Below are 17,878 nucleotides of genomic sequence, written 5' to 3' on the forward strand. Positions count from 1 at the left end.
GGCGGCCGGCCCCACTCTCGCGAGACGGGAAAGTCAGGTTCGCCTGGCGCTGGCAGCACGAAGCGCGCCTGCGCGGTGGTGGGCTGCCCAGCTGTTGGGGGCGAGGTAGACAGAGCAGAGGCTGGTCCAGGTAAAGAGCTGTGTGTGCAGTCTTTCTTGCTTACGGTAGAACCATCCAGTTTTCGGGGCATACCATTCTGCCGCCTCGGGGCGATGGCAATGAAAGTTCTGCCAGTGTGTAGAAGGAACTGTGCTGTCGCGGTCTGGAGAAGTTCTCCAGTGATCTGCCCCCACCGTGAACAAATTCCGTGAGGGCCCCGCCCTTGCTCGGCATCGACGGCGCGGAAAGGGCGCCACGTGGTTCGGCCGGCAGACGCGGGGCGGATTTTCTGGTCCACCATGTTTGCATTGTGCAATGAAAAATAGAAGTGTTTCTGGGCCGCGAAGATGAAAACGTCCACCGAGGCCGATTTCGGCTTTCGGGCTGGGTGTCCGCCTCCTTCTGGCCCGGAGCTGCTGGCCGTCCCCCAGCGCGCTTCGTCCCGGTGCGCCGCGCGGGACCCGGGTTTCTTGGGTGAATTCCTGTACACGTTTCCGTTCTCTCTGCAAATCCTTCCTCTCTTTCTCCTCTGGCCTTCGCATTTTCATCTCTCCCGCCGTCAGTGCCTCGGGGACTGATTAGCCTGTGGAGGCCGACGTTGGGTTGTTTTCTATAGTTTTGCGTTGTTGAAAATTGCGCTTCCAAGTGACACCTAATAAGTACATTTTGGTTTTGCAGTCATGCCACTAAGGTTCTTAATGACACATTATGGCCTTTTTTTTTAAGTTCCAAAAAAGGCCGGCCGCGGTGGCTCACGCCTTTGAGAGGCCGAGGCGGGAGGATCGCCTGAGCCTAAGTGTTGGAGACCAGCCTGGGCAACATAGTGAGGCGCTGTCTTTACAAAAAATACAAAGATTAGCTGGGCGTGATGGCAGCGCACGGGAGTAGATGGGACTCCCGAGTAGTCCCAGCTACTCGGGAGGCTGGGCAAGAGGATGGTTTGTGCCCTGGAGGTTGAGGCTGCAGTGAGTCGTGATTGCACCAGTGCGCTCCAGCCTGGGCGACCTTGTCTCAAAAACAACAACAACAAAAAAAACCCCGAATTTCTGCGCGAAGAGTTAAGGGGAAGCCTGGGAAAGAGATCAGTGCAAGTTCATCCTGGCTAACACGGTGAAATCCTATCTCTACTAAAAAAAAAAAAAAAAAGAAATTAGCCGAGCGTAGGTGGCTTGCCCCTGTAGTCTCAGCTACTCAGGAGGCTGAGGCAGGAGAATGGAGTGGACCCAGGAGGTGGAGCTTGTAGTGAGCCGAGATCGCACCACTGCACTCCAGCCTTGGTGACCGAGCGAGACTCCGTCCCACACCCTCCCACACACACAAAAAATCAGTGCAAGTTCCAGTGCAAGGCGTCAGGAAGATGGCATAATGTTAGAAATGTGGGTGAAGCTAGATTGTAGATAGTCTTCAATGTCTGGCCAAAAGACTTTGAACTTTGTGGTACAGACATTGGGAAGTCTGTTGGAGGTAGGGTGAGAGGTGTTAGCAACGTAGGAGGATGTATAATTTTTTCTCCCATGAGATCTGCGGTGTGTAGGATGTAAGACATTTTAAGGCTTTAATTCATCCTCAAACCTGCCTAAGACGAGTGTGGGGCAGTAAGAACATGGTGCTCACATACCCACAATGGCCCACTCCCTAAAAGTACTGAGTGGAAGGCAGAAAGGACAGTGTTATCACAATTAAAAGAGATGGAAAACCAAACAAGGATGCTGTGATAACAATGGCTCATATTTATTTTTCAGGGTTGTAAAGAGTCAGCAAATTGAGTATAGTGTGTAGCATAACCTACACACTGTACTCTTACAACCCTGAAAAATAAGTATCTTCATTTTATAGATGAAGTGCCTAAGTCCTAGAGAAGTGAAAATAGTTGCCCAAGGTCACACAGTTGAGTGGTAGAGCTAGAATTGGAGCCCATATGGTTTTACCCAAGGGCCAGGGTCTTAAAACACTATGAACCTTCGTGAGGTTACAAATATCTATAACTTAAGGAAACAGACATCGTTTTTGGAAAATTGAGGTTATGTCACCTAATTAACACTGGAGTTACCATTTCAGGAGACCTGTGGTTACTAGCTTATTGGCTGGAGACTTTTTGAACAGGCCTGAAACTTTATAGTCCCATTATCACTGACACTGTGAGTCCCAACCCCTCTCCGTCCTTTTAAAAAAATAATTGCTGTATTAATAAGACTCTAAGCTCCCACAATTCTGATGGAGTTCTTCCCTTGGTCCTCCTGGGTTCAAGTTACATGGCTATTTTTATCCTTTCGGTCTTTCAAACTGATTTGGTAGATGGAATTCTGTAATCTCCTTCACTCCTTGCTTGAATTCAATTTGTTTTACTGCCTGACTGAATTTGGCATTCCTGCCGCATATTTTGTGTGGTTATGGGTCACAATCTGAAAATCATTCTAATGACATGAATGATTTTTCACTACCAAACTGCTGCTTGCTTGCTTGCTTGCCATAATTTCTTTGGATTACGCACTCTTTGCCAATGTGCATGCTCAGTAAGGACTTGAAATTGGTTTACACGTTCCCTTTGCCTTTTTATTGTTACAGTAGGAAGTTTTGAGTTAAAAAATACACTATATAGGCTGGGTGTGGTGGCTCATGCCTGTAATCCCAGCACTTTGGGAGGCTGAGGCAGGTGGATCACGTGAGGTCAGGAGTTTGAGACCAACCTGACCAACATAGTGAAACTGTCTCTACTAAAACTACAAAAATTAGCTGGGCATGGTGGCACATGCCTATAATCTCAGCTACTTGGGAGACTGAGGCACAAGAATTGCTTGAACCTGGTGGGGCAGAGATTGCAGTGAGCCGAGATCGTGCCACTGCACTCCAGCCTGGGTGACAGAACGAGTCTCCGTCTCAAAACAAAAAACAAAATGCTACATAGGCATAAATGTACATTTTATTTGGCTTCCTACTTTACTACTTCTCTTAAAACAACAACAACAACAACAAAATCTTGTCAACTATTCCCATTTGCAAGTTGTATCCTGTAAATAAGGCTTGGTGAGACTGGCTCACCACTGCTCCAGTGATCCCTACAGAATTGTTTCCAGACCTATCTCTGTGGAATTGTTTCCATAGAGATGGTTAGAACCAAGGACTCCCAGCTGCTTTTGGGACTTTCTTTGTCTTCCTTTCCATCATTCCAGTGCTTTCCTGTTAGCACAGAGATCAGAGGGACCCTGGAGAGGATCTTGTTAGAGACCATAATGAGAGAAAAGATGAAAAAGGAAAAGGAAATAGAAGTACCCATGCGACCCAGAGGAAAACAAGACAACGAACACGTGATCATGTGTTACACTATCAGGTTGAAGAGGAGAGGAAAATTCCGTGCAGAGCCTGAGAGAAAAAAAAGAAAGAGAAATGGAAAGAGATTACACCCTTGGGGGGGAGGGAAGGCACATAAACGAAAATTTGGTTAAGATATTTGTTCACATATCCCCAATGGCATTGTAAAGTACCATAAAAACTGGATTATCATAATCTTTTGCCTATATGAAAAGCAAATAAGCTAAAAAATGTAACAAAATCCACTAAATCTCATCTAATTAAGGTAGTTAATACCTTTTAAACACTAAGTTTGTGTAAGACTGTGAAATGCTTATTCTTTGGTTTACATCCTATATCTATTGTCTTTAGAAAACACTCATCTCGGCCGGGCGCAGTGGCTCAAGCCTGTAATCCCAGCACTTTGGGAGGCCGAGACGGGCGGATCACAAGGTCAGGGGATCGAGACCAGCCTGGCTAATACGGTGAAACCCCGTCTCTACTAAAAAATACAAAAAACTAGCCGGGTGAGGTGGCGGGCGCCTGTAGTCCCAGCTACTCGGGAGGCTGAGGCAGGAGAATGGCGTAGACCCGGGAGGTGGAGCTTGCAGTGAGCTGAGATGCGGCCACTGCACTCCAGCCTGGGCGATAGAGCCAGACTCCGTCTCAAAAAAAAAAAAAAAAAAAAAAAAAAAAGAAAACACTGATCTCCTTTACTATGGTTCAACATTGTTTCTCAAGACAAGGCTGAATTACACAGTTTATATTCTTGATATTTTTTTGTTTCTCTGAGTCACCTAAGTGTTCTTTGTGAATCTGGCAACCAAAAGACCTATTCAATCTTAATAATTATACTAAGTAAACAAATGAAAACTCAAAAGGAAGAAAGCACCTAAACACATTTTTTCTCTAATTTTTGAAAATAAACATTCTTTTTGTTCCAGTGAATTGCTGTGAAGGCTAGGGAAAGCGGCTTAAAAAGATAGCTACTTAAATAATTGAAATCAAATTATTATACTGCTTTTCATATGTCATAAGCACATTAATAACTTCGAAAATACAGCATTGATAATACGGTAATAGACCATTTCCCCCAACATGATTTTTTTTTTTTTTTTGAGGTGGAATCTTGCTCTGTTGCCCAGGCTGGAGTACAGTGGCATGATCTCGGCTCCCTGCAACCTCCGCCTCCTGGGTTCAAGCAATTCTCCTGCCTCAGCCTCCTGAGTAGCTGGGATTACAAGCATGCGTGACCACGCCCAGCTAATATTTGTATGTTTAGTAGAGATGGGGTTTCACCATGTTGGTCAGGCTGGTCTTGAACTCTTGACCTCGTGATCCACCTGCCTCAGCCTCCCCAAAATGCTGGGATTACAGGCGTGAGCCAGAGCGCCCGGCCCCAACCAGATTTTAAGCTTCTTGGTGGTAGATAAAAATGTAGCTCTTGTTATTCATATACCTATGTTTTTCAGTCTACAGACAATAACGATGGTCACACTGGGGGCAGTAAGTAATTCATTTTCACTGCAGTCTTGCAAAGTTATTGTTTCATGGACCAAGAAATGAAAAAACCAGGAGATAAAGTAATGTTTCAAAGTTTACCAAAAAAGTAAATGGCAAAACTTAGACTTGACTTCGTAATCAGGGAGTCCCAGTTCTGACACTAGCTACCAGTGAATTGATTCTGAACCAGTTAACTTTTCTGAACCCCAGTTTTTTTTTTTTGTTTTTTGAGGTGGAGTCTTGCTCTGTTGCCAGTGGCGCGATCTCGGCTTACTGCAACTCTCGACTCCCTGGTTCAAGCGATTCTCTTGCCTCAGCCTCCCGAGTAGCTGGGATTACAGGCATGTGCCACCACACCCAGCTAATTTTTATAGTTTTGGTAGAGACAGGGTTTCACCACGTGGCCGGGATGGTCTCGATCTCTTGACCTCGTGATCTGCCCACCTCAGCTTCCCAAAGTGCTGGGATTACAGGCATGAGCCACCATGCCTGGCCACCTCAGTTTCTTAATCTCTAAAATGGGTTGTTAGGTTATTGGAGATTAGTAATTGAAATAATGTTAATTCTAGTTCCATGCTGTTTTATTTATTTGTGTTTGTCAGAGCATTGTTAATGAATCTGGTTCATTCCTGCTAAACTCATTTAATAACAGTGAATTTAATAGAATTTTTAAAGTAAGTACAGTATCCTAAGAACTATATTGGGAGCTAGGAAATTATTTCAGTGAAATCTGTAACTCATATGAACTATTCTGTGGGCAGAATAAATAATATTTCACATGTAATGTACTGCTGATTTTCCAATATAGGCAGATGCAGCTGTTATTAATAAATGGAAATTGATTTGAGAGCATTACTGAATTCCTAGTAGGTCAGCATATGTTTCCATCCATCCATAAAAACTACAAGTACAGCTTGGCACAGCGGCTCATGCCTGTAATCCCAGCACTCTAGGAGGCCGAAGCTGGCGGATCACTTGAGGTCAGGAGTTCAAGCTCAGCCTGGGCAACATGGTGAGACCACGTCTCTACTAAAAATACAAAAATAATTAACTGGGCATGATGCTGCACACCTGTAGGCCCAGCTACTTGGGAGGCAGAGGTTGTAGTGAGGTGAGATCGTGCCACTGCACTCCAACCTCTGCAACAACAAGACTCTGTCTCAAAAAACAAAAACAAAACAAAATAGAAAACCAAGTACATTCTATAATGTTGGATGAGCTAAAAAAAAAAAAAAAAGAAAAAATGCAAGTACATAATGCGAACCTGTCCCTGACTTTCAAGAGCATACAGATACATTCCATTACATTAAACTATAGCAAGTGATAAAATAGGGTAAGCACAGAGTATTTGGGGAGCGTAGAATCTGGCCATTCACACAGTCTAGGGCTTCAGAGAAAGCTTTCTGAAGGAGACAACTCCTGAGCTAAGTGTTGGAGGATAAGTAATATTTAGCTGGGCAATGAAAAATAGGAAAAGCATTTACAGTTGAGGACGCAGTAAGATCCAAGGCATGGATGTACAAAATAACTTGGCAGAAGTGGAAACTCTAAGCAGGTGAAACATTGTAAAATAAGGAAGTAGATATGAACCAGATCTTGGAGAAGTTTGTGTGCTACCCTATGGAGCTTGAATTTTAAGATTGATGATCAATGTAGTGTTTTTTGGGTTTTTTTTTGTATTGTTTTTGAGATGGAGTCTCACTGTGTTTCCCAGGCTTGAGTGCAGTGGCATGATCTCAGCTCATTGCAACCTTTGCCTCCCAGGTTCAAGTAATTCTCCTGCCTTAGCCTCCTGAGTAGCAGGGATTACAGGCATACACCACCATGCCTGGCTAATTTTTGTATCTTTAGGTAGACACGGGGTTTCACCATGTTGGCCAGGCTGGTCTCAAACTCCTCACCTCAAGTGATCCACCTGCCTTGGCCACACAGAGTGCTGGGATTATGGGCATGAGCCACCACGCCTGGCCAATGTAGTGGGTTTTTGTTTTGTTTTGTTTTGTTTTTTCCCCCGAGATGGAGTCTTGCTTTGTCATCCAGGCTGGATTGCAGTGGCACAATCTCGGCTCACTGCAGCTTCCGCCTCCCAGGTTTAAGCAATTCTCCTGCCTCAGCCTCCTGAGTAGCTGGGATTACAGGTGCCTGCCACCACACCCAGCTAATTTTTGTATTTTCAGTAGAAACAGCGTTTCACCATGTTGGCTAGGCTGGTCTTGAACTCCTGACCTCGTGATCTGCCTGTCTCGGCCTCCCAAAGTGCTGGGATTACAGGCGTGAGCAACTGTGCCTAACCCAATGTAGTGTTTTAATTAGATAGTTCTGATTAAAGTGTGGAGAGTTGGCCGGGTGTGATGGCTCACACCTGTAATCCTAGCACTTTGGGAGGCCAAGGCAGGTGGATCATTTGAGGTCAGGAGTTCAAGACCAGCCTGGCCAACATGGTGAAACCCTGTCTGTACTAAAAATACAAAAATTAGCCGGGCAGTAGTGGTGCATGCCTGTAATCCTAGCTGCTTGGGAGGCTGAGGCAGGAGAATTGCTTGAGCCTGTGAGGTGGAGGCTGCGGTGAGCCGAGATTGTGCCACTGCACTCCAGTCTGAGCAGGTGAGACCCTTGTCTCCAAATAAATAAATAAATAAATAAATAAATAAATAAAGTGTGGAGGGTAGATATTGGGAGGGTAAGAAGAGAGAAGGCTAGGAGAAGGACCAGTAGAGATGATAAGCGGAGGCTGCAGTGAGCCAAGATTGTGCCACTGCACTCCAGTCTGGGCAAGTGAGACCCTGTCTCTAAATAAATAAATAAATAAATAAATAAATAAATAAAGTGTGGAGGGTAGATACTGGGAGGGTAAGAAGAGAGAAGACTAGGAGAAGGACCAGTAGAGATGATAAGCACTTAAACTAGAGCAATGGTATTAGGGATAGATACAGGAGGCTCTCTTTAAGAAATATTTGGCTGGGGCCGGGCGCGGTGGCTCAAGCCTGTAATCCCAGCACTTTGGGAGGCCGAGACGGGTGGATCACGAGGTCAGGAGATCGAGACTATCCTGGCTAACACGGTGAAACCCCGTCTCTACTAAAAAATACAAAAAACTAGCCGGGCGAGGTGGCGGGCACCTGTAGTCCCAGCTACTCGGGAGGCTGAGGCAGGAGAATGGCGTGAACCCGGGAGGCGGAGCTTGCAGTGAGCTGAGATCCGGCCACTGCACTCCAGCCTGGGCGACAGAGCGAGACTCCGTCTCAAAAAAAAAAAATAAATAAATAAATAAAAAATAAAAGAAATATTTGGCTGGGCACAGTGGCTCACACCTGTAATCCCAGCACTTTGGGAGGCCAAGGCGGGCGGATCACGAGGTCAAGAGATCGAGACCATCCTGGCCAACATGGTGAAACCCCATCTCTACAAAAAATACAAAAATTAGCTGGGCATGGTGGCACGCACCTGTTACACAGGCACCTGTTATCCCAGCTACTTGGGAGGCTGAGGCAGGAGAATCGCTTGAACCCGGGAGGCAGAGGTTGCAGTGAGCTGAGATTGCACCACTGCACTCTAGCCTGGCAACAGAGCAAGGCATGGTGGCGCATACCTGTAGTCCCAGCTCCGTCTCAAAAAAAAAAAAGAAAGAAAAAAGAAAAATTTAGGAGCTATTTATCAGCAGGGTTTAGTGCTTGAGTAGAGAGCCTGTGCATGGGTGAGTAAAAAGAGGTCAAGGATGAATTATTTTTGGCTTAGGGTTGGTTGCTGAGAATTGTAACTGACATAGGAAATATAGGAATATTGGGTGTGTTGATTTTGAGATGCCATGTACTGTCTGAGTGAATGTGTCTAGTAGGAAATTAATCTGGGATAGGAATGTAGATTTGGCATTCATTGACATATATTTTGCTTTTATACTTCAAAATAAGTTTTTTGGGATGGCCTTAGGCTAAGTAAATTTGCTGTGGAATCTGTTGTAAAAACCAGAATGAGAATTTATTATTTACAATGAAAAATATAACTGTCAAACAAATGGAATGCAAATTGTCCCACTGTTTTTGTGGGGGATACTTCTGAATATTCTACATGAAAGGAAGTATACTCTATTAGTTATTATTGCCGTGTAACAAATTGCTCCAAAACTTAACAGCTTAAAACAACAAACTTTTATTATTTCACAATTTCTGTGGGTCAGAAATCTTGGGGCAGCTTAGCTGAATGCTTCTAGCCCAGGATCTCTTTTTCTTCTTTTTTGAGATGGAGTCTCCCTCTGTCCCTCAGGCTGGGGTGCAGTGGTGCCATCTCAGCTCACTGCAACCTCTGCCTCCTGGGTTCAAGCTGTTCTCCTGCCTCAGCCTCCTGAGTAGCTGGGATTACAGGCGTGCTCCATGAAGCCTGGCTAATTTTTGTATTTTTAGTAGAGATGGGTTTTCCCCATGTTGGCCCAGCTGGTCTTGAACCCCTGACCTCATGTGATCCACCCACTTTGGTGTCCCAAAGTGCTAGGATTACATGTGTGAGCCATCCCATGCCCAGCCTAGGGTCTCTTATAAAGGTATAATTAAAGCGTCAGCGGGACCTACAGTTATCTCAAGGGTTAACTAGGGTAGGATCTGCTTAAAAACTCACTCCCATGGCTATTGGCAGGCCTCAGATCATTAAAAAAAAAAAAAAAAATTTAGATTTTGGAATAGTTGTAGATTTACAGAAAAATTGCAAAGATATTACATAGAGTTCCTATATGTGGCTCACTCAGTTTCCTCTGTTAGCATCTTATATTTGGCTGGCACAGTGGCTCATACCTGTAATCCCAGCACTTTGGGAGGCCAAGGAGGGAGGATTGCTTGAGACCAGGAGTTTGAGACCAGACTGAGCAACATAGTGAGATCTCATTTCTGCTAACAATTTTTTTTTTTTTTTTTTTTAATTAGCCAGATGTGGTGGTGTGTGCCTCTAGTCCCAGTTAACGGAGAGGCTCACTTGAGCCTGTCCAAGGTTGCAGTGAGCTATGATTCTACCGCTGCACTCCAGCCTGGGCAACAGAGTGAGGCCCTGTCTCAAAAAAAACAAAACAAAACAAATCTTACATTGATGGTAGTAGCTATGCTATATTTGTCACAAGTTATGAAATTACACTGGTCCATTACCTTTTTTTTTTTTTTTTTGAGACAGGGTCTCACTGTGTCACCCAGTCTGGAGTGCAGTGGTACAATCATGGTTCATTGCAGCCTCGACCTCCCAGGCTCAAGCAGTCCTCCTGCCTTAGCCTCCCAAGTAGCTGGGACTGCAGGTGTGTGCCACCAAGCCTGTTTTTTTTTTTTTTAATTTTTTGTCGAGACGAGATCTCTGTATGTTGCCCAGCCTGGTCTCGAACTCCTGGACTCCAGTGAGCCTTCTACCTCAGCCTCCCGAAGTGCTAGGATTACAGTTGTGAGCCACCATGCCCAGCTCTGATCCATTGCTATTAACTAAACTCCAAATTTTAGGTAGAGCTCAGTAGTTTTCCCCTAATGTCCTTTTTCTGTTCCAGGATCCCATCCAGGATACCACATTACATTATCATCATGTCTCCTTAGCATCTGTTGGTCAGGTATTTTGTGGAATATCCTTCAATTTGGGGTTTTTCTGATGTTTTTCTCAGAATTAGACAGGGGTTATAGATTCTTGGGAGGAAAACCACAGAGGTAAAGTGCCATCCTCTTCACATGGTAATAACATGACTCTTTACCTTGATCACCTGGCTGAGGTAGTGTTTGCTAGGTTTCTCCACTGTAAAGTTACTCTTTACTGTCTTTCCATACTGTGTTATTTGGAAGCAACTTACTGAGTGCAGCCCATACTCAGGGTCCAGGGGAAGTTAAGCTCCATCTCCTGGAAAGGAGATTAGGTAGTTAGCTAGATAAGCTATTTGGAATTCTGTAAGGAAGTTTGTCTCTTCTCCTCCATTTATTTATGTAGTCTTTCATTTATGTGAGTATGGGTTATGGATATTAATTTTATCTTTGGGTTATAGTCCAATACTATGTTGCTTATTTTGTTATTCAAATTGTTCTTGCTTAGGCCATTGGGAGCTCTTCCAGGTTGACTCCTGTATTCCTTTTTATTTATTTTTTTGAGTACTGGCTTGCTTTGTAGTACTAGAAGAGATTCCAGCCTCACCTGCTCTTTTCCCTGCACTTATGCTACAATCAGTCATGTCTCCAGGAAGCTCCAGGTCTTTTTACTATTGGAGAATGTTGTTTAATTTCCACATTTTTTTGAATTTCCCAAATTTCCTTTCCCATCTGTTATGTAATTTCATTCTGTTGTGGTTGAGGGACATGCTTTTTATTATTTCAGCCCTTTACATTTATTGAGACTTCTTTTATGGGCTAACAAATGGCCTACTCTGGAGAATGTTTAATGTGCTCTTGAGGAGAAGTGTTGTCTGCTGTTGTTGTGGAGTGTTCTGTAGGCGTCTGTTGGGTCTAGTTGGTTTATAGTGTTACTCAAGTCTTCTGTTTCCTTGATGATCTTCTGTCTAGCTGTTTCATCCACTGTTGAAAGTAGGCATTGAAATCTCCAGCTACAGTCGGTTCTCTGTACCTGTGGATCCTGTATCTGTGGAGTTAATCAACCATTGATCAAAAATACTAAAAGAAGAAAGAAGGAAAAGAAAAAGAAGAAAGAAAAGAAAAAAAACCTAAAAATATTAAAAGGGGTTGGGGCTGGGGTCGGTGTCTCATGCCTGTAATCCCAGCACTTTGGGAGGCCGAGGTGGGTGGATCACCTGAGGTCAGGAGTTCCAGACCAGCCTGGCCAACGTGGTGAAACTCCATTTCTGCTAAAAGTACAAAAGTTAGCTGGGCGTAGTGGTGCGTGCCTGTAGTCCCAGCTACTCGGGAGGCTGAGGCAGGAGAATTGCTCAAACACCGGAGGCAGAGGTTGCAGTGAGCTGAGATCGTGCCATTGCACTCCAGCCTGGGCAACAGAGTAAGACTCTGTCTCAAAAAAAAAAAAATGGGGGGTAGATAGAGCACAATGACTCACGCCTGTAATCCCAGCACTTTGGGAGGCTGAGGCGGGCAGATCACCTGAGGTCAGGAGTTTGAGACCGGCCTGACCAACATGGAGAAACCTGGTCGCTACTAAAAGTACAAAATTAGCCAGGCATGATGCCACATGCCTGTAATCCCAGCTACTTGAGAGGCTGAGGCAGGAGAATTGCTTGAACCCTGGAGGCGGAGGTTGCTGTGAGCCGAGATTGTGCCACTGCATTCCAGCCACTGCATTCCAGCCGGGGCAGCTAGAGCGAAACTCCGTCTCAAAATAAATAAATACATAAAAATAAATAAATAGCTGGGCGCGGTGGCTCAAGCCTGTAATCCCAGCACTTTGGGAGGCCAAGACGGGCGGATCACGAGGTCAGGAGGTTGAGACCATCCCAGCTAACACAGTGAAACCCCATCTCTACTAAAAAATCCAAAAAACTAGCCGGGCGAGGTGGCGGGTGCCTGTAGTCCCAGCTACTTGGGAAACTGAGGCAGGAGAATGGCATAAACCTGGGAGGCGGAGCTTGCAGTGAGCCGAGATCTGGCCACTGCACTCCAGCCTGGGCGACAGAGCGAGACTCCATCTCAAAATAAATAAATAAATAAATAAAATAAAAAAGTTTGTGTCTTGTGGAAAGCATTTAGTTAGTTTTTTGTTTCGTTTTGTCTTTTTCTTTTTTTGAGACGGAGTCTTCCTCTGTCACCCAGGCTATAGTGCAGCGTTGTGATCTCAACTCACTGCAAGCTCCGCCTTCCAGGTTCAAGTGATTCTCCTGCCTCAGCCTCCTGAGTAGCTGGGTTTACTGGCACACACCACCACACCTGGCTAATTTTTTTTTTTTTTTTTTTTTTTTTTTTTTTTTTGAGACGGAGTCTCGTTGTCTCCCAGGCTGGAGTGCAGTGGCGCCATCTCGGCTCACTGCAAGCTCCGCCTCCCGGGTTTACGCCATTCTCCTGCCTCAGCCTCCCGAGTAACTGGGACTACAGGCGCCCGCCGGAACGCCCGGCTGATTTGTTTGTATTTTTAGTAGAGACGGGGTTTCACTGTGTTAGCCAGGATGGTCTCGATTTCCTGACCTCGTGATCCACCCGCCTCGGCCTCCCAGAGTGCTGGGATTACAGGCATGAGCCACCGCGCCTGGCCAATTTTTGTATTTTTAATAGAGACGGGGTTTCACCATGTTGGCCAGACTGGTCTCGAACTCCTGGCCTCAAGCAGTCTACCTGCCTTGGCCTCCCAAAGTGCTGGGATTACAGGCCTGAGTCACTATGCCCAGCAAATTAGATTACTTTTTAAAATGCAGTGTACTGATCTTTGCCCTTTGTTTGGAGAGTTTAAGCACTTAAACGTAATTACTGATAAGGTAGAGTTCCTGACTGCTATTTTGATGTTTGTTTTCTATATGTCTCATGTCTTTGTTGTTCCTTTTACTCCTGCATTACTGCCTTTTTTAAGGTAACTTGATATTTTCATCCTATTTTTTTCCACTCTCCATCAGTTTAGTCCCAACTAGATATTTTCTTGTGTACCATTGTTATTTCTCTTTCCTTCTCCTCCCTCCCTCCCTCCCTCCTTCCCTCCCTCCATCCCTTCCTTCCTTCCTTCCTTCCCTCCCTCCCTCCCTCCCTCCCTCCCTCCTTCCTTCCTTCCTTCCTTCCTTCCTTCCTTCCTTCCTTCCTTCCTTCCTTCCTTCCTTCCTTCCTTCCTCCATTTCTTCTTTCCTCTTTCTTTCTTCTTCTTTGAGACAAAGTCTCACTCTGTTGCTTAGGCTGGAGTACAGTGATATGATCATACCTCACTGCAGCTGTGAACTTCTGGACTCAAGCAGTCCTCTTGCCTCATCCTCCCACAGTGTTGGGGTTATAGATGTGAGCCACTGTACCCAACTCACTTCATTTTCTATATATTTTGAGTCATTTTCTAACGGTTGCCTGGAGAATTATATTTAACATTTAAGTTTATAATAATCTAGTTTAGATTAACAGAAACTTAATAGCATAAAAAACTGCACTTATATAGCTCCATTCCCACCTCACCTGTTTGTGATTTTCTTGCCATTCAAATATATCTTTTTACATTTTATGGGCATCAATACAGATTTATGACTATTGCTTTATGTAGTTGTCTTTTTTTTTTTTTTTTTTGAGACAGGATTTCACTCTGTTACCAAGGCTACAATGCAGTGGCATGATCATATCTCACTGCAGCCTCCAACTCCTGAGCTCAAGGGAACCTCCAGCCTCAACCTTTCATGCCACCCTCCCTGGCTTTTTTTTTTTTTTTTTTTTTTTTTTTTTTAAATAAAGGCAGGGTCTTGCTGTGTTTCCTAGACTGGTTTTGAACTTCTGGCCTCAAGCAGTTCTCTCACCTTTCTCCCAAAGGGCTGGGATTATGGGCACTAGCCACCTTGTCTGGTCTACTGGTGCTCTTTATTTACTTTATTTTTTTATTGTGGTAAAAACTACCTAACATTATATTTACCCTCTTAACCATTTTGAAGTTAAACTCAATAGTAATAAGTATATTCATATCATTGTGCAACGAATCTCTAAACTTTTTGTTTTTTTGTTTTTCATGGGACAGGGTCTTACTCTGTCACTGCCCAGGCTGGAGTGCAGTGGTGTGATCTCAGGTCACTGCAACCCCCGCCTCCTGGGCTCAACCAGTTCTCATGCCTCAACCTCCCGAGTAGCTGGAATAACAGGCACACACCACCATGCTCAGCTGATTTTTGTATTTTTAGTAGAGACGGGGTTTCACCATGTTGGCCAGGCTGGTCTTGAACTCCTGACCTCAAGTCATGCACCCTTCTAGGCCTCCCAAAGTGCTAGGATTACAGGTGCAAGCCACCATGCCTGGCCATCAGAGCTTTTCAAAACCCCTTCTGGACATCTCATTCCCTTGCTATTTCTTATCAACTTTTGATTAGCCTATCATTTGCCTTAGCTATTATCCACTGACTTAGGCAGCCATGGTGCTATTAAACAGTTGCTGTTTGTTTTTGACAAACAACCCTGGAGGAGAGGCTGTTTGTGTTGGGTGAGCTTTGACTCAGGTCAATAAAGATAAGCCACAACTGGGCGTAGTGGCTCACGCCTGTGATCCCAGCACTTTGGGAGGCTGAGGCAGGTGGATCACCTGAGGTCAGGAGTTCGAGACCAGCCTGACCAACATGGCAAAACCCCGTCTCGACTAAAAATACAAAAACTAGCTGGGCATGGTGGCAGGTGCCTGTAATCCCAACTACTTGGGAGGTTGAGGCAGGAAAATCGCTTGAACCCGGGAGGTGGAGGTTGCAGTGAACCAAGACCGTACCATTGCATTCCATCCTGGGCAACAGAGTGAGACTCTGTCTCAAATAAATAAATTAATTTAAATTAAAAATAATACAAAAATCAACCTGGTGTGGTGTCGTGCTCCTGTAATCCCAGCTACTTAGGAGGCTGAGGCAGGAGAATCGCTTGAACCTGGCAGGCGGAGGTTGCAGTGAGCCGAGATCGCGCCACTGCACTCCAGCCCGGGTGACAGAGTGAGATTCTGTCTCAAAAAAAAAAAAAAAAAAAAAGGCAAACCTTGTTAGTAAGGGTCTTCCAGGAAACTACCAGATGAGTCAAATGACAATTCTCTATGAATGCAGCTTTGAAGAGACTTCAACCACATCCTGTCCCTTCTAGTAGTAGCTATCAGGTGATTGCAGGATGGTGGTTCTCAAGGCTATCATGTAGTTGGGGGGAGAGGATCAACTAGGGGAAGAGTGACAGATAATGTCTTTTCCTAAAGAATATGTGGACCCAGTTTTCCTCATTAATTTCAAGATAGAGCAAAACTCCACCAGTGCTTTATAAAAAGATTCATAAGTCTTTAACTGTGAAACTGCAAATTCTAAGTTTAGGCTGGGTATGGTGGCTCACGCCTGTAATCCCAGCACTTTGGGAGGCTGAGGTGGGTGGATCACCTGAGGTAAGGAGTTTGAGACCAGCCTGGCCAACATAGTGAAACCCCATCTCTACTAAAAATGCAAAAATTAGCTGGGCGCAGTGGTGCACGCCTGTAATCCCAGCTACTTGGGAGGCTGAGGCAGGAGAATCGCTTGAACCTGGGAGGCAGAGGTTGCAGTGAGCCAAGATTGTGCCCCTGCACTCCAGCCTGGGTGACAGGGTGAGACTTTGTCTCCACAAATAAATAAATAAGTAAAAATAAAAATACAAATTAAGTTTAAAATATAAACCTCCAGTTCAATTTGATTGTTAAGTACAGCTTCCTTAATAGAGCAGCAGAAAGAACCTAAACAATTTGTGGCATATGGAAAAGGGCTTTTTTGTTGTTGTTGTCTTTTTTTGGCATGTGGTAAAGGTTTTACCACTACAAACAAAGTACTGAACCATGTTTTCTTATTTAGAAAGCATCTTAATATCAATTTATAACTATTTTCTGAAGTCCCTTCTAGGCCCTTGAGCTTTTGAGGAGCAAGAATGTGGATCTTAACACCAAAGTGTTTTCATAAAATTTGTTTGGTAAATGGTAAATCATGATGATAATATGAGAATCCTAAATTTTAGCAGAAAAGTGAAAAAATTCCCAAACATCAGGTGTTTGAACATAAATCCGGTTGAGGAATTCAGAACTAACCTATGAACATTTTAACAAAGGTGGTGTTCGGAGCTTCTGTGACGTCCAGGAAGTATGCATAAAAGTAAACACAAAGTAGTTGAACACTACATATATAGTATTTGAATAGATCTATATTAGTAGCTAGGTGAAACTAATTTAGAAGTTAATTTTCTTCAGGCAACAAAACAAAAAGTAGACAAATGGGATTACATTAAACTAAAAAGCTTCTGTACAGCAAAGGAAACAACAGAATGAAGAGACAAAGTATGGAATGGGAGAAAATATTTGCAAATTATACATCTGATAAGGGATTAATATTCAAAAAATATAAGAAACTCAGCCAGGCATGTTGGCTCATGCCTGTAATCCTAGCACTTTGGCAGGCCAAAGCAGGCAGATCGCTTGAGCCCAGGAGTTTGAGACCAGCCTGGGCAACATGGCGAGACCCCCTCTCTACAATAAATATAAAAATCAGTCAGGCGTGATGGTGCATGCCTGTAGTCCAGCTACTCAGGAGGCTGAGGTGGGAGAATCACCTGAGCCTGGGGAGGTCGAGGCTGCAGTGAACTATGATTGATTGCACCACTGCACTCCAGCCTGGGTGACAGAGTGAGACCCTGTCTAAAAAAAACGGCTGGCCTGGTGGCTCACGCCTGTAATCCAGCACTTTGGGGGGCCGAGGTGGGCAGATCATGAGGTCAGGAGATCGAGACCATCCTGGCTAACATGGTGAAACCCCGTCTCTACTAAAAATACAAAAAAAAAAATAGCCAGGCGTGGTGGCGGGCGCCTGTAGTCCCAGCTACTCGGGAGGCTGAGGCAGAAGACTGGCGTGAGCCCGGGAGGTGGAGCTTGCAGTGAACCGAGATTGGGCCACCGCACTCCAGCCTGGGGGACAGAGCGAGACTCCATCTCAAAAAAACAAAAAAAAAGATAAAGAAAAAAGGAAGAGAGAGAAAATAAAGAAACTCAATAACAGAAAGAAACTCAGTAACTACTGTTTAGAAGGACGGGGTTTCACCATGTTGGCCAGGCTAATCTGGAACTCCTGACCTCAGGTGATCCATCTGCCTTGGTCTCCCAAAGTGCTGGTATTATAGGCGTGAGCCACCGCGCCTGGCCAATTTTAGTTCAGTGCTTCAAAGTGAAAACACACTGAAAGCCCAGTGTGCTTTCAGCGGTATACGTTAATGGTGTGTACCCATACAACCATTTTGCTTTTTATTTTCAGTATTCAATAAATTACATGAGATATTCAGCACTTTATTATAAAATAGGCTTTGTGTTAGATGATTGCCCAACTGAAAACCAATTTAAGTGTTCTAAGCATGTTTAAGGTGGGCTAGGCTAAGCTATATTGTTTGG

At 44.5% G+C, this 17,878-nt stretch overlaps 1 protein-coding gene across 6 annotated transcripts in view; it reads left to right on the forward strand.

The window, feature by feature from the left end:
- PBLD (phenazine biosynthesis like protein domain containing) overlaps positions 1–17,878 on the forward strand; it is a 46,545-nt gene that overhangs the window by 1,027 nt on the left and 27,640 nt on the right. For 4 of the 6 annotated variants that reach the window (XM_015147329.3, XM_002805707.4, XM_015147331.3 and 1 more), the window contains exon 1: positions 65–130. The gene's annotated coding sequence lies outside the window, so the exon portion shown is untranslated. 6 annotated transcript variants of the gene reach the window in all.

The sequence above is a fragment of the Macaca mulatta genome, chromosome 9 (assembly GCF_049350105.2).
Source record: "Macaca mulatta isolate MMU2019108-1 chromosome 9, T2T-MMU8v2.0, whole genome shotgun sequence".
Classification (NCBI taxonomy): domain Eukaryota; kingdom Metazoa; phylum Chordata; class Mammalia; order Primates; family Cercopithecidae; genus Macaca; species Macaca mulatta.